Source organism: Caretta caretta, chromosome 12 (assembly GCF_965140235.1).
Source record: "Caretta caretta isolate rCarCar2 chromosome 12, rCarCar1.hap1, whole genome shotgun sequence".
Taxonomy (NCBI): domain Eukaryota; kingdom Metazoa; phylum Chordata; order Testudines; family Cheloniidae; genus Caretta; species Caretta caretta.
In genome coordinates this window covers 21,686,039-21,701,375 of record NC_134217.1, presented here as the reverse complement: position 1 = coordinate 21,701,375, position 15,337 = coordinate 21,686,039, and the positions used below count along the sequence as shown (strand labels likewise).

The window sequence follows — 15,337 nt, the reverse complement described above, 5'->3', positions numbered from 1 at the left end:
TTACAGGAACTGCTAGGCAAATTTCTCTTTCTCTGGTGCACTGGGCGCACACACACCTAAGTGGACTACACAGCTGCATCTACCAGAAAAAAAATTAACATTGTGAATTCAGGAGTTCCTATCATAAAATGTGATTCTAGCTCCTGCAAAGTATATGGGGCTATTCTTGGCTATATGGCTTTTTTGCCTCACAGTGGTGCAAAGGTGCCATACCGAGGGCCAAAGATGTTGCCCATAAAGTATATAGAGTACAGAAATTTAAGTGATGGACAGTTCACTAAAAATCTAATGTGCATGTTTAATTCCAACTTTCTTCACAGCAGTATAAAACTGAGCACGTTGAATAAGAAACAGACTAGCAGTTCTAGCACCACTTTTATAAACTTCAGGTTTTGGGAGGGAAGCTTCATGGCAGCTGGATGCAACTTGGTAAACTAAGAGTCAGCCAAGAGTGGAAAGAAATATCTACAATGTATTTAGCCATTTGAGTTCCAGAGCTACAAAGAAGGTGATCTGGGTCCCATCTCAGATCCTTTTCCACCCAAAGCACTCTCCTAGCAACAAAATAATTGAAAAATTAAGAGAATAAATACTAATGAATATAGTTTTGCAGGCTTAGAGTGGACTAAGCTCCCTGGCATTTATGAAACAGCGCAAATGTTTGGAAATAGCAAAGGTATTTTGGGTTGAAAATGAGTTCTGTACTTATAGATCTGCTTTTCACCACATCATTAACATGGTTCATGTAATCCAAAGAATTAAATACATGCAGTCGTCTTTTATCACATTGGTTACTTATGAACAAATGTTGGGAAAAAAATTAGGTACTCAGCAGAGGCAAGACTTCACTTCCATAACTTCTCTGTTTTCTTGCACATCAATGTTGACCCTGTATAGATTATTACTAGGAGTAGTTAAAGGTGTTCCAGCCTGTTTTGTCTGGGAAGATTGTACTGGAGGGGTCGGAGTATTGTGGGACACTTTACTTCATGTCTGGTACAGCACAAGCTTTGTACAAATAGGTGAATAAAGGGCATGGTGGTAGCCTTTATTCATAAGCACAATGCTGTTAGTAGCTCCTGATTTAATGTTCTGTTTGTGTTTCATTATTATAGCTTATTCTATGGAAGCAGCTTTACTTTGGAGTAAGATATGTTCAAAAAGCGACTTCCAGCTGACAGGAGCTTAGCTCAGCTGCAACTGGCTGAGCCACAGGAAGATTCTCTTTTGGCTTGCTGGTAAAGCAGCTGCCTATGGGCCACAAAGACCCCAGTTTCAGTCACAGCTGGTAAAATGTGTAGGGCACACACTGTGTTTATCCAGCTTCAGGACGGGAGTTTTTGCCAATTGCTCACTTTCACGTCAATTTCTAGGTACCAGTTGGCAGCCACAAAGTGTACACTAGTAACTTAAGGGACAGCTGCGATCTGGCTCTAAAGTACGGACACAGTGGACAGGGATAAGGCGGCCAGTCAATGGCAGGACGTGCTCCCTCCTCACTCCCAACAATCCACAGAGCAGATCCAGGGCACAGGGAGGAAGATGGTGCACCATCTGAGGGATGTGGCAGTCAGCATAGTCCCTACTTATGCAGTATTGCTTGCAACTGCCTGAATGCAGGGTGATGCCTGAACAGCACAAGGAGGAGGTAACATTGGTGGAAATAGGGAGGGAAGTCTCACAAGTTAAAAACTAAAGTGAACATGGAAGTCTCCCAGTTTTACATGAAAGAGTAACAGGCAAATTCTTACACAAAATCTCAACTAGCTCATTCAAAAGCAGAAACCTTTCACAAGCATTACAACAGAATTCTTTGCATGCTCTGGAGGGACAAAATGGCCAAAGAACAATCACAATCAAGCATTTACTAACCCCCCCACTGACCTAGCCAACTTTAACCTAATTAACCATTGATTTTCCAAATGTTGCCATCTCTTCAGTGAGCAAATTGTTAATAAGCAGAGGGGGGAATTCTTAATTTTGTTTGTATCCAAAATTATACACAAAATTTTCCAGAAAATGTTTTGTTATCAGTATTGGGCATTCAGACTTTGAAATTAGCATAGCATGGGTTAGTTAAAAACTTTATTGGAAACTTTTGTTAGCTGTCAGTCAGTGTGGAGCAGAGGATAGGGTATGGTTGTGTAGATTTTTCTAACGAACCTGTGCTATCCAGACTTCAAAATCAAAGAGAGAGACTATAATTGGGATCTCTGAGTTCTCTCTAGGCACTGCTTTGGTATTCAACATGTTGTTAGCATATGTGTCCTTAGTTTGCTTTTAGGAATGTCAGGAAAACAAATGTAAGGAAGTCCCCATAATGTCCTTCAGTGATGCAGCTAGATCCCCAACTGCAGCTAGGGGGTTGCTCCTCTCAAGGAGAGCTGGGCCATATATCAATAAGGTCAAGAGGTAATTTAATCTCCCCATATTAGACCCCAACCCTCCACAACCTTACTTTTGCAAATATGTTTATTCATGAGAACTCTCAGAGTTCTCACAAGAATACTGTGTGCAGGATTGGGCTCTAAAGCTGGGATTCTCTTTGCAAACAGATAAATATTTGTATATCAGGACTCTGTGATGTCACCTGAATATTATCTGTGTACATATTGTATGTAACATATTTTGCCAATAAGACTTTGTTTTGCTAGTTGTTGGATCCATGGTAAGCTGTATTATTCCTTCCTTTCTTAGCTCTATTAGTCCACAAAAGCAAAAACCATAGTCTGCTCTGATATTAAAAGTAAATAAGTGATGCATGGGGACTTAATAATAATATTACTAAGCACTTATGCAGCACTTTATATATTCAGAGTGCTGTACAAACATTAACTAATTAATCCTCACAATAACCTGCAAGATACATAAGTACTGTACTTTCCAAATTAGGGCCAAATCTGCTGCTAGCATAAGCAGCTGAACCTCCGCTGACTTCAACAAGAGTTACACTCACATCAGCAGAGGATTTGTCCCGAGGAAAAAAAATAGAGGTGGTTAAGGGCCCTGGGACATATCATGAGTCACAGGCGTAGCTGGGATTAGAATTCACAAGTTCCTGACTCCCTCTCTCATTCTCATTACTCCATCTAGGCCATGCTGATTTAACCATTTAACTCCAGGAGATATTAATAGGTTTCCTACAGTTAAATTAAATTGTGTCACTTTGAAAAGGTACTCCTAAGTTTACTTTAAAAGATGAAAATGAAAGGGAAATTCTAGTGAAAGAAGAACAATATTTTCCTATGGTACTGAACCAAAGCTTACTTAATATATATTTAATTTATCTTATTTGATTTACAGCCCTCACTATCTACACACAGGGTCCTAGTTAGAAAGTACTCACAAATACAGACACATAACATGGGGAATGTTCTGATGTACAAGGATAAAAAGAGAGTCTATTAGAGACCTTTTTTATATATACAAATTACACAGTGTGAGCAATTATTACTAAGAGTCTACCAGGCTTTAAAAAAGGAAAAGGAAAATACAGGAATGGTGCAGACCACAGAGCAATGACTTCATGTATTAAAGGTACTAGTGAGGGTTTAAAGGGTGATGAGCACACTCAGAGGTTAAAAACAAAACATGGATGAGGTTAAATTGCCCATGATCCAAAAAGCAATTCCAGATCAGGCCTTTATAATATAGTTTAGAATATTCTGGGCAGATAGGGTATGGGTTAATAAGTTGGAGCAAAAGGAAACAGGAAAAAAAAACTTTCTAGCTGGTGACCTCGAAAGTCTGGGATGCACCAAGAGAGGATCTAATCAGTCTTAAAAGGGATACACTTTTATGATAGAAATTGTAGTGAACATACAGAAAATAGAACAAAACCTGAGAAGAATAGCTGATATAGTTTTAAATGATTTTGGTTAATAATGGGCTTAGCAGGTTCAGAAATTTCATGTAGCACTGAAGAGAAAGGTTCCTTTCTACCTACTGGTAAGTTTTACCTACCCAACTTCCTCCATCCCTGAGTAACAGCTCACCAGTCTATTCTCTGAAATGTGCCTTTTTCATGAGCAATAGTCCCAGGAGAGATGGCAGAGAAAATGTTGGCCTCAAGTACTCAAGAGTTAAATCTGGCATTTTCAAAATACCTGTGGGTAGTCTGGTGAATCACGTATCCCACATTCACCCATCTCTAATGATGATTATTATGCACCAACAGCTGTCTACAGTTCAATGGCTGAGAATCTAATTGATCTCATTATCTCCCCCTATATAAGGTGAAGTCCTCGCTCTGTAAGTGTATGGATCCCAGGCTGATAAAGGACCCTGTATGGAAGGCCTGGCAACAGAAAATTCAGTTGTACTAATGGTTTGTTTTCAGCTGGTCCAAATTCACAGAAACAAACATGTTGTAATAAACTATGTAACCCACTACAATGTGGCTTTTGTCTTGTCAGTATCATACTGAATAGCTTAGATATCATCCATATGAATATTAATTCTGCAATAAAAAGCAAGAGACTGAAATATTATTTATGCATTCTTTTGTTACTTAGGTTTTAATTATTATTATTAATGCTATTATGTCCAATTTCCCCTCACCTCCCTCACCCTGACAGCCTCCACTTCAGTGCCCTGTCTCAGACAGTTAGCTTCTTCTGGAACCAACAACAATGTTACTCAATTAACCCTCTGGCAGGGTATGGTACAGTATATAAATGGTGTTGCTTCCTCCCCTACAAGCCTGCGTACATCATTTCTGTCACAAATTCTACTATATAGCCTGGGATCCAAATCACCTTCCCAAACTTGAATTGCCTATATAACAGTGCTAGATACTGCGGTCTCCTTGTTGTGTATTGTTCTCCCTGTATCAGACCTAACTGAAGTATTTATATATGGGGTGGGGGGAGTGGGGAGTGTGTCTATGTGTTTTGAATTTTAAAAGTTATAGTACCAAAAATAAAAAGTCAGGATATTTGCAGAAACAGAAGGCCTGATTCTCCTCCCATTTACCATGGTGTAACTCCATTGTCTTTAATAAAGTTACTCCTGATTTATACCAGTATGAGAGAAAAATCTGGCCCACAGTATAAAATACTTAGGTTTCTTTAGCTTGCCCTTTAGTCCATTAGTTTATCCATTGTCACTGTGCAAAATATGCAATAAAAATTACCTATTCCTCTGCAGCTATGCTTATGGCAAATCTTTCTTGTTTTTTTTTAAAAATACTTCTGTTCATTTGCTACTCTACAACAGATATATTTTAAACATAAAAACACTATTTTTAATTGGTTATGGATCTCAGTTCTTTTAGCACTACTGGAAATCACACAAAAACACATTAGTACAGAGCAATTAGTGCAATGGCAGTAAACAACTAAGGCACTATTAAGCTGTGGGTGATTAAATAGTATTACTTCTTTATTTTTTTATGATATTAGACTTAAAGATGGAGTAGACTTTAAACATATATTCCCATTAGCATTAATATATAATACGAATAGCAGGTGTCTTCAACTTTTTCTTAAGGAAGGATTTAATCAGGGTACTTCACTCTATAGAAAGCTACTTTCTTTTTTTTCTCCTTTGTATAGTATGCTGCACTATTTCTTAGTTCAATATACCCAGACATTTAAACACTAATATTATTTAACTGGAGTTATGGAGTCATACACGGTTTCCTTCAGAAAATACCCATATCTATACCACTGTAGAACAAAGAGCTACCAAACTCCTGAACTAATAAGAAAGTATTTATATCTTTGCAAAGAATAAATCAAGCACTATTTGACAAATTTACGACAATGAGGTATAACAAACATTATGATAGCTTGAATGGCAGTAACATTCAGACAACATAAAAGAAGAGAATATGACCCAAGGACAGAACCCTTGTGGTATACCTTTTCAATCTGCCTAGCCCTCACAATCTCTCTGGACTCTGTACTTGTTTATAGATCATCCTCATGGTCTGGCACATCTTTTCCTCAGCATCTGATTAAGTTAACAATGTGCTGCTATTTGCATGCAGATTTGCCAGGCCTTTCTCTACAGCTGCTCCCAAAGACTTGGTCTTTCTCTGTAATGTGATAGCACAGCAGTCAGTAAATGCAATCTTTGTCAAACCCAGGTGTGCTCTTGATTTGGTTCTCATTCGTTCCAAGCAATTTTTCTTTCTGTAGCATTTATAAGGCTCTATTATAGTATAGCCACATCTGGAGCTAAAATTCTTCTATTAATTATATACTTTTACCACTCTGAAGAAAAATTTGAAGTGAGATACTAACATTTATTTTTGTTCTTATTCTTTTCTAATGACAGAGCGCAGTTTATATCTGCTGATTTTTTAAAGAGCCATTCCTGATTTTTTTCTTTCCATACATAAAAGTAATAATAATATATGAAATCTAAATAATCACATTGTCAAATAATAGCAGCATAAAGTATCAGGCTAAATGTTTTGTGTAACTTTTTATACCTTGCATATAAATACAATATTACCATAATATATCTGACTGCCTCATTACAGAGTTATATTCTACTTGAGTTAAAAAATGATGGGAGGGTTTTTTTTTTAAAAAAAAAATCCTCACTCCATTCCCCAGTGGACACTGGTTCACATCACAGAAGCACCGAACAATTTGTTCCCTCCACAGTCAAAAAAGCAGAACAAAATTTGATCAGCATGGTGACTTAAATGCTGCATTTTCTTTGTGCAATGAGGGTAATTTTTCAAGATCAAGTTTGAAGTAGATTAGTGTAGAAATATGAGCTAAACCTTCACTCTTATCATCTGAGTATGGATAAAGGATGTATTCACCCAAGAGCACTGCAAGTTATTTTCTAAGAAAAATATTTCCTAGTCTTATTTTGAACACCAAGATCATCACAATGCAGTAATAAATGGAGGCTGGCAAATAGCTTTGACAACTGAATATCCACTGTGTAAAGGTATGCTTAAAAGAAAATGCTAGAAATCATATTATTTAATTCAAAATCTAATTTATGCTCCAAAAGGTAAGTTTCCAAGGTAAATACTTCCAAAAGAAGGGGTAAGTGTACTTAACAGATTTCAGAAGTGTTACAGAGAAATTCAAGCCACTTCAAAGGCTGAATGAACGCCCATCAAATCTCCATCACATAACCAACTCCAGCTTCTGACAAATAAAGTTTAACATGGACATAGTAGGTTGGGATTCTGACTTTACTGAAAACTCTCCAAAAAGTGGATAAGAATGTTATATCTTTTCACCGTTTTCTTAATTATTTATGTTGATTATTTGACGGTGCTTGCATCAAAATAAAATACAAGTCCCGTGCTGATGCAATAGTATTCATCAATGCACTGTAGACTCTCTCTCAACTTTCTTTCCCCCAAATATACCCTTTTTATTTTCTAGACCTTAATTTTATGAATTAGCTTTCACCACAAAAACTTATATGATATACCAATATAGTTCTTTACGGAGGATTTTTTTAACATTCTATTTAGGAGTACGATTTTCTTTTTAACTGGATTACTTATAGCACATTTACTGCCTGAATCATTTATCTCAAATGATTATGTTGCCCTTAAATATATCTGGGGCCGAGGGGGGCGAATGAAAGTGAGACAGATGCTGTATCACCAGATTACATCACAGGTTACCATGAAAAATAAAAAGAAGAAGAAAAGGGAAAGTATATTTTGCTTCTATAGTATGCTATTTTAGTGGTGATAGTTTGACTTTTGGCCCACACACATATGCCAATGGCAAGACTAACTCTAGGGACTAACAAAAACGAATGTGTGTTCACAGCTGTACAGTACACCAATACAGATTACATGTTTTCAGTGTTGCGGCCACAACAGAATGCTAATTAACATACTGGAGTGATGAGAACGGCTGTAAGGGCCTTATTGTTCCATTATTTCATGCAGCCCAGCTGCCTTTGTTTATGTCACTTATCCTCTCGTGCCACAGGTTTTTACTCCAAAAATACTATCCCAATACAACGTTAATATTTAAAAAACAAAGAGGTGGCAGATTGTCATTTTTGTGTCAGTCTCAAACTGCAGAACTGTTAAGCTGTTCTGGTTCAGTATTTAGAAATAATTTAACAGCCATATTCAGACACTGCCTGCATTCTAACATAATGGCTGAATACTTGAACCAAGCAAATGCGTAACTATCCTGACATCACTTATGAGATTTAGATTGGTCAGTTAATGGAAGTCTTTACCAGAATCAATACCATAACAGCTTCTTGAAATGAACATGATTTTTTACACAGAGTGCTGTGAACAATAAATACAGAAATATACTACCTTTGTATACAGCACAAAAGAACCGGGATTTGAAATTAAGAAGCAATTACAGGTTTTTGCAAAGTAATATTACAGATGATTATTAAAAATAAACACAGACAAAATAAGTGCTTAATAATAAATATCTGGACAGTATTAATATTCCACAAGCCTATTATTCCTCTTTTCCTACTTCTTTTTAACAGATGTTTTATCTGCTGGCTTGGTTAACATGTTGCTGATAAGTATTAATATTGATGATTGTTGCAACAATGGTTAAATATTTCAGCAAACAACTTTTATATATATACAAAAGACAAGCATATTCGTTATGTCTGCTGCCTTCATTTCTTTGATTGATTTGTGGACAAAAATGATGTTAACTAGTATTATTATTTGTATAACAGTGGTATCTAGAGATCTCAGTTAGGGCTAGGCTTCACTCTGGCGAGGCACAGAACAACCTGCTAATATGAGACAGTCCCTGTCCTGGACAGCTTACAACTTAAGACCCTGGACCTGCAAACACAACTTACCCATGTGAGTAGCTTTACTCATGCAAATAGCCCCACTGAGTTCAGTGGGACTACTCACCTGAGTAAGGTTACTCACATGTGTACCTATTTTCAGGACTGGGTACAAATTTGAGGCAAGATGCACCGAGTGTAATAAACATATGGAAAGAATCAGAAAGAGAAGATGAGAGTAGCAGTGAGACAGAGTTACCACGTTTTGAGTCTAAGTTTTCCTGTTCAGTAGTTTGATATAAATTAAAAGGAAATATTAATGATAGAGATTTCCAAACAATGTATGTCACCAGTAACCAATAGCATAGTACAATCATTTGTGATCACTGTCAGAGACTGAACTTCGCTAAAGCCCAAAATATTTATGATGCATTTCTTCCAATCCCCATCCCCAAAAATAAAACAAAAAAATCCAAAAACAAACAAACAAAAACAAAAAAAGCCCAAAACACATAGTTTTATTTTAGATTGACACACGGTATAATAGTTGAATACCCAAAATCGTAAAATATACTGACTTTACAAAGAATCATAATTAAGTTAGAGAAAGTCTTCCCAAAAAGTATAATTTCACTAATCAAAGACACTGTCGTGGATGGTGAAGTACACTAAAATCCTGACAACATCCAATTGAGTGAGCAAGTCATAGATGCTTTTTAATGAGTTTAACTGGTAATCTCAGATAAATGTGGAACTGCTTGAAGTGTCTGTCTTATATAAGGCAATAATGAGAGGATTTAATGCTCTATAAGCCATACTGTTTATAACAGTGAACATGCCACAGGTGTGTTAGAATCTAATATATAGTAGTTTCTCAGCTATGACCATTCCCCTACTGTGGGCACAACATAGATTTTTTTAATTGGATCCAGGAGCTAGCTCAATTATCCAGCTGCTCAGTGTTTAAGCCCCCAGCTAGTTTATATACCCATAATAATAAACTTTCTATCATAGCAATTCAGCCGATTACAGGGTATTTTCTCTTAAACTGAAAGTGGATCACTTTTTTTCCCCAACTATGTTCACTGAAGAAATTCTGGGATTGGTTCCCCGCTAAAAATTGCTGAAGAATTACAGAAGAGATACAGGCAAATAATATTCAATTTCTTGCACACACCTTCTGCCATTGGAGAATCTCCTTATCTTATTGTACAGACAGACAATAATCACATAAATCATCTTTTATAACTCAGTGGGGGAGAGGTGTTGGCTTTCATTTTAATGCTTATTTCCCAAGCCAAAGCAACCTTCACTCACACTCACTTACTGGGGTACTGATAGTACCATCCTGATAAATTTTTGCATGTTACAATCTCATGTATGAACTGAAACGGATATTCACAGCCTGAAACTGTTTCCCTATGGATGACACATTCATGCATTTGTTGTTTAAAATAGTTTTTGCAGGTATTACTGAAATAAAAAAAATAAAATATATAATCTCTCTACTTTGTAAGTGGTAGAAATAATGCTAATACTTCAAAATATATTGGGTGAAATCTTGGCTCCATTGACATCAATGCTAAAACTCCGATTTACTTCAATGGGGCCAGGATTTCACCCACCTTTACAACAGATTTTAAGCAAACTTTTTTTTTTTTTTTTTTAGTTTTTAACTTAAGTTTACAAAAATGCTTTTGAAATTTAACTTCATATAGTTGGAACTTAAATTGACTGACCTTAATAGCAACAAGGTACTAAAACACTAATAAACAGATTATGGATCACATAAATGGATATCTGTATAGCTGCCAGGCATAATGCATAGGTGAATTCATGTGAAAATCATAAGGTAAGTATTGCAGTGAGCATGTACGCATGGACAGCTAGAGGAATAGAATTTGGTCACACTTAAAAATAAATATCCTAAGTGTACTTAACTAGACATTTAATTTAGAATTATTCAGACAGAATCTCTTTTAAGTTGATATTCACTGAAGCCTAATAGCTGTGTAATACTGGCCCCATTCCTGTGTGGAAGCTCATGGGAGTTTTGCCAAAGAACTCAGATATGCATCTCCGTACAGTCTTACTGGGACCACGTCAATCTTGACTGTTCCAAACTCTGCCTTCCCAGCAGACTCACCCCATAAATATATTTTTCAAAGTAACCCCATCAAAGAGAAGAGTGATCTTTCTCCCAAGCTTGTTCTCAACCACAAAACCCTCAGAAAGCAACAGGCATAACAGCCTGAAACTCACCCCTTACAGGCCAGGTAACTCAGACAAAATAAAGCCATCAAAGTTATTCACGCTTGTTCCAGGGACCAGATCATCCCTTACCACAAAAAACCAAACCAAAACAAAAAAACCACCATCGGAAAGGCCGAAAGGAAGGAAATACCCAAGAGGATTCCCCAGTGGCTAATTAGTCACATCACACCATTGACTAGGGGTACATTATTTGGCCCTAACAGACAAGACTGCAGATCACCAGAAATCCACAAAGTAAGTCAGGGTCATTCTCACAGAGGCCCCATGCTTAACTCCAGCTCTGACATACATAGCAGCATTACCCAATTGGAGCCATGCTACCAGGGATTTTCCCCTGACTGCACCAACCTCTGGACCCCGAGGGGAGGCTTCAGGGTAAACACAGTACACCCTTAGGCTGCATTACCTTTTCCTGGGATTCTCAGTAGACCAGAGTGTGGATGATATGCAGATGGGCCCAACAGTGCCCCTAACTCATCTACCCCTTGGCCTGGCCTACCCGGTCTCCACTCCTTCCCCCCCACATGTTGACCTCAGACTCTATGAAGAGGGCTCCACAGTACTCTTGGATAGGAGGACCATCCTCCTCCTATGGAGGAGACTGAGGACTGGGCCCTTCTCCAAGTGGGAGGGGAGAGCTCTCCACATGGAGAGTCCACTCCAGAGAAGACACTGAGGGACAAGCTGAGTACATGCTGGGGATACAAGAAAGCTAGAGATCTGGGTTTAGTTTATTTGAGTTCCCTAGTGTAAAAGGTAGGATTCTCAGACTCGAGTATGTCTTTGCTTAGAACTTTCTTCAGAAACCCAAAGCCAAGTGAAACTCTGCCAAGGCTCACAATGCATGCATGAACCTGAGTAGACTTATCGTTGCCACAGCAAAGTATATGAAACTCAGGGGTAGAGCCCCAAAGGGATTTAGGTGCTTAACTACCACTTATGTGCCTAAATCCAAAATCTGGATCCTCAAAACCCCTGCTCGGCTGCCACCTAACCCTGTAGATGCTGAAAGTTCCTTAGGTACCTAAAAATCTGCCCCTGGGCATGCGCACACTGCCTCTGTCTTGGTGCCTTGGCATCTAGCTCATCCCTAGCTCCAAAGAAATCATCAAAGTAGGAAATTCCCCTGTCTCCAGGGTCCAAGCTGGTAGGAAAACTCAGAAGCCTCCTAACAGATTGGCCCCATACAAAACACCTTTTCCCTCCCCATGCATAACTTTTAGCCTAGTGGTCAGGGCACTCATCCAGAATGTCCAAGGCTCAAGTTCAATTTCTCACTCTGCCTTACATGCAGCAAGGATTTGAACCCAAGTCTCCCAGCTCTCAAGAGAGTGTCCTAGCCAATGGAATCTGTCCTACTTTGTAAAATAATATTCACTGGAACATAAATAATTTAAAAATTAATTGGAACAGGAACTTGAACTTGAGTGTCCTATATTCCAAAGAAGTGCTCTGACCAGTGGACTAAGAGTTACAAAGCAGGGGACTGCCACCACAACCACTGACTCTTCCTCCTCCTCCTCATTTTTGTGAGAATGGGTTAAGGCGCCTAACTCCCTTGGGGGACTTACGCAGTTTTTATTGACTTGCTCAGGTGGCTTCTCACGTAGCTTGTTGGCATTTTGTGGATTCCATTCTTCAGCACCTAACTCTTCCCATGCATTGTACAGCAGAAACTGGGCAATTCATTCTTTGGGCTGTGGATTCTGTTTGCTGGCAGCACACCTAAACATTAGGTGTTGCCACACTGACCAAGTCTCCTTAACGGATTAAGCCCTCAGGAGTCTCAGTTTCAGATGAGTCACTTAATCTTTGGATTCAAGAAATCTAAAATTCAGGAGCTTTGAACCACAGAAGGAAAGAAAGTTTGGAAAAAAGTTTGACATGAACAGCACATTATTGAATTTCACGTGGCTCTAGTTCAACCACTGATGTCTAAAGTCATTTTCCCACTGGCCAACTGAACCTTTTCTAATGCTCACAACACACCCAAAGCATGCACTAATAGTCAACTAACATACAATGTTTTTTATTATGGTTTATTACTACATTATGCCAGTAGATTTCTTCAGTGTGTCACTTGAGGGATATTCTGAACTAAAACATTTTGAATTGGACTGATTTTGAGACTGCCATGCATGCACAAAAGTGCTACTTTTCAAATAGGTTTACTAATCAACTGATATTAGCATAAAACTATGTTATTCACTATAAAAATATAAGCCCTCGTTTGAAACACTTAAGTCTAGGAACCAATCATGCCATGCTTACGGAGGCAAAACTCCCACTGAATCATCAAAGTCCTTTATTTAAAGAGCAACAAATAATAAGAAATAATAATAATTACAGCAAAAACTGCTTAGTATTTATATAGCGCTGTGTATGATAAAAGTGCTGAACAGACATTAACTAATTAGCCATCACAACACCCATGTGGGGTAGATAAGTATAATTATCCACATGCTACAAATGGAAAATAGACACTGTGAGGTTACCTGCCCTGCCTAGACACACACAAGATGAAATTCACCTAACGCAAAATCATCCAAAGTGCTTCACAGAAACCCATGAGCACAATAGCTCATTCTGTACCCGCTGAGCCTTCAGGAGGTGAACATGTGTCACAGAGGGAAGCAGTGAGGACTGGTCAGAAGGAGATCACTGAATCCACACTTACACAGATCTTGTGGCTGCAAACCCTGAATAAGAGGCAGGAAATGACAGTGTCTACTACTCTAGTGCACAGATAGCTAGATGTAGCCTGATTACTTGAGCACTATGCATTTCTCCAGAACGTCACTCACAATGTGTTACTAATGGAGTGAAAACTAGAACTCTCAGTCCTGTGCTCAGTCCACACTGCTTCGAAAACACACCTCAACCATGCAAGTGTCAAGTGAAATAGTTTAGGGTCTCCTATTATTTGATTGCAATATTTTTTTCAGATTGTCTAGGTTGCTTGTCTATTGCCTAACCTTGTATAAGATCCATTTCTGGGCCTGGGGCAATGTTTCACACTGTAAAAGTGAGACAAAAATGTCACCTGATCTGATGAAACTGCCTGCCTAATGTTGCATATCCAAGGAGTTTGGGTAACTTATATAAGGTGTGGTTAAACCCATACTAACAATCATCATCATTTGTTGATCAGAACCAGTGTTCATTTACTTTGGAAAGAAAACAGTCTGGATTCAACAGCTACTGCACTGTGGCCTAGTGAGGCAGGGAGGCTTCTTTTCCAAAAGACAATGTTGCACCCTATCTGGCAGGATCATTGCTAAGTGGACGTGGTAAAGAAAAGGAAAATTCTGTATGAGGATACTAAGAAAAGCATAGTTGTATTCTTTATCAATTATGCAAATTACAATCTCAATTGGTGGCATCAGCCACTGCGTCTGATTTTCAGAGGTGCTGAGCATCTCAACTTCTATTCAAGTCAGCTGGAGTTGAGGGTGCTCAGCAGCTCTGAAAAAAATCTGTGGCTAGGTGAATGTTTTAGTGTGTACCTAAAGAAGGACAAGGGGGCACCAAAATTAAATATAAATCCAGTAGAATGTGGATAGCTAGAATGCGCTATTCTGCTCAGTGGCAATTATGTCAAGGTAAAAGGACCAATAGTAAATCCAAGTCTTGCTTAAAATTTATGTCCTTCAACACAAATAGGTCTGGGAGGCATAACAGTGTTGCTATTGGCCCCTACAAAGAATCTAGATTCAGTGAAACCCAAACAAAAGCTTTAGAGATGGGCAAAAAGGAGTACTTGTGGCACCTTAGAGATTAACAAATTTATTTGAGCATAAGCTTTCGTGAGCTACTCACAAAAGCATATGCTAAATAAATTTGTTAGTCTCTAAGGTGCCACAAGTACTCCTTTTCTTTTTGCGAATACAGACTAACACGGCTGCTACTCTGAAACCTGTCAGAGATGGGCAAGTATTCTAAAACATTTCCCATTCATATTCATTCATATTTTCAATAATTTTGTATTATATTGCCCTTTTGATTTGGATCTGTTAATATTCCAGCAAACCATCTTTGCTAGCTTGAACACTTATGAAAAGTGAATTGTGAGTACCAGTACCTGAATATTTGCCAAAAGTGAATTTTGAATTGTATATTGTCTTGTCAATTAACAAATGTGTTGGTTAGTTTAACAGGCTGGTGGTATTTGCTTGAACCATTCCGCCCCGTTAGCAGGTGTGGATTCTGCTGGGAAAAGGTTAAATTAGTCCCAGTGAAATGGGTGGCACATAATCCCAACAGAATATATGGAGTTTAGAATGGCTTTCTAGAGAGAGTGAGGGTGAAATCCTGGCACCACTGAAGTCAGAGCTATACTGCAGATTCA

The 15,337-nt window shown here is 38.2% G+C and overlaps 1 protein-coding gene across 15 annotated transcripts in view; it reads right to left on the bottom strand.

The window, feature by feature from the left end:
• ZNF536 (zinc finger protein 536) overlaps positions 1-15,337 on the bottom strand; it is a 406,360-nt gene that overhangs the window by 258,744 nt on the left and 132,279 nt on the right. Inside the window, exon 1 of one of the 15 annotated variants that reach the window (XM_075118398.1) lies at positions 5,865-5,987. The exons of the other annotated variants lie outside the window; for them this stretch is intronic. The gene's annotated coding sequence lies outside the window, so the exon portion shown is untranslated. Of the gene's footprint in view, positions 1-5,864; positions 5,988-15,337 lie in introns of those variants that run through there. 15 annotated transcript variants of the gene reach the window in all.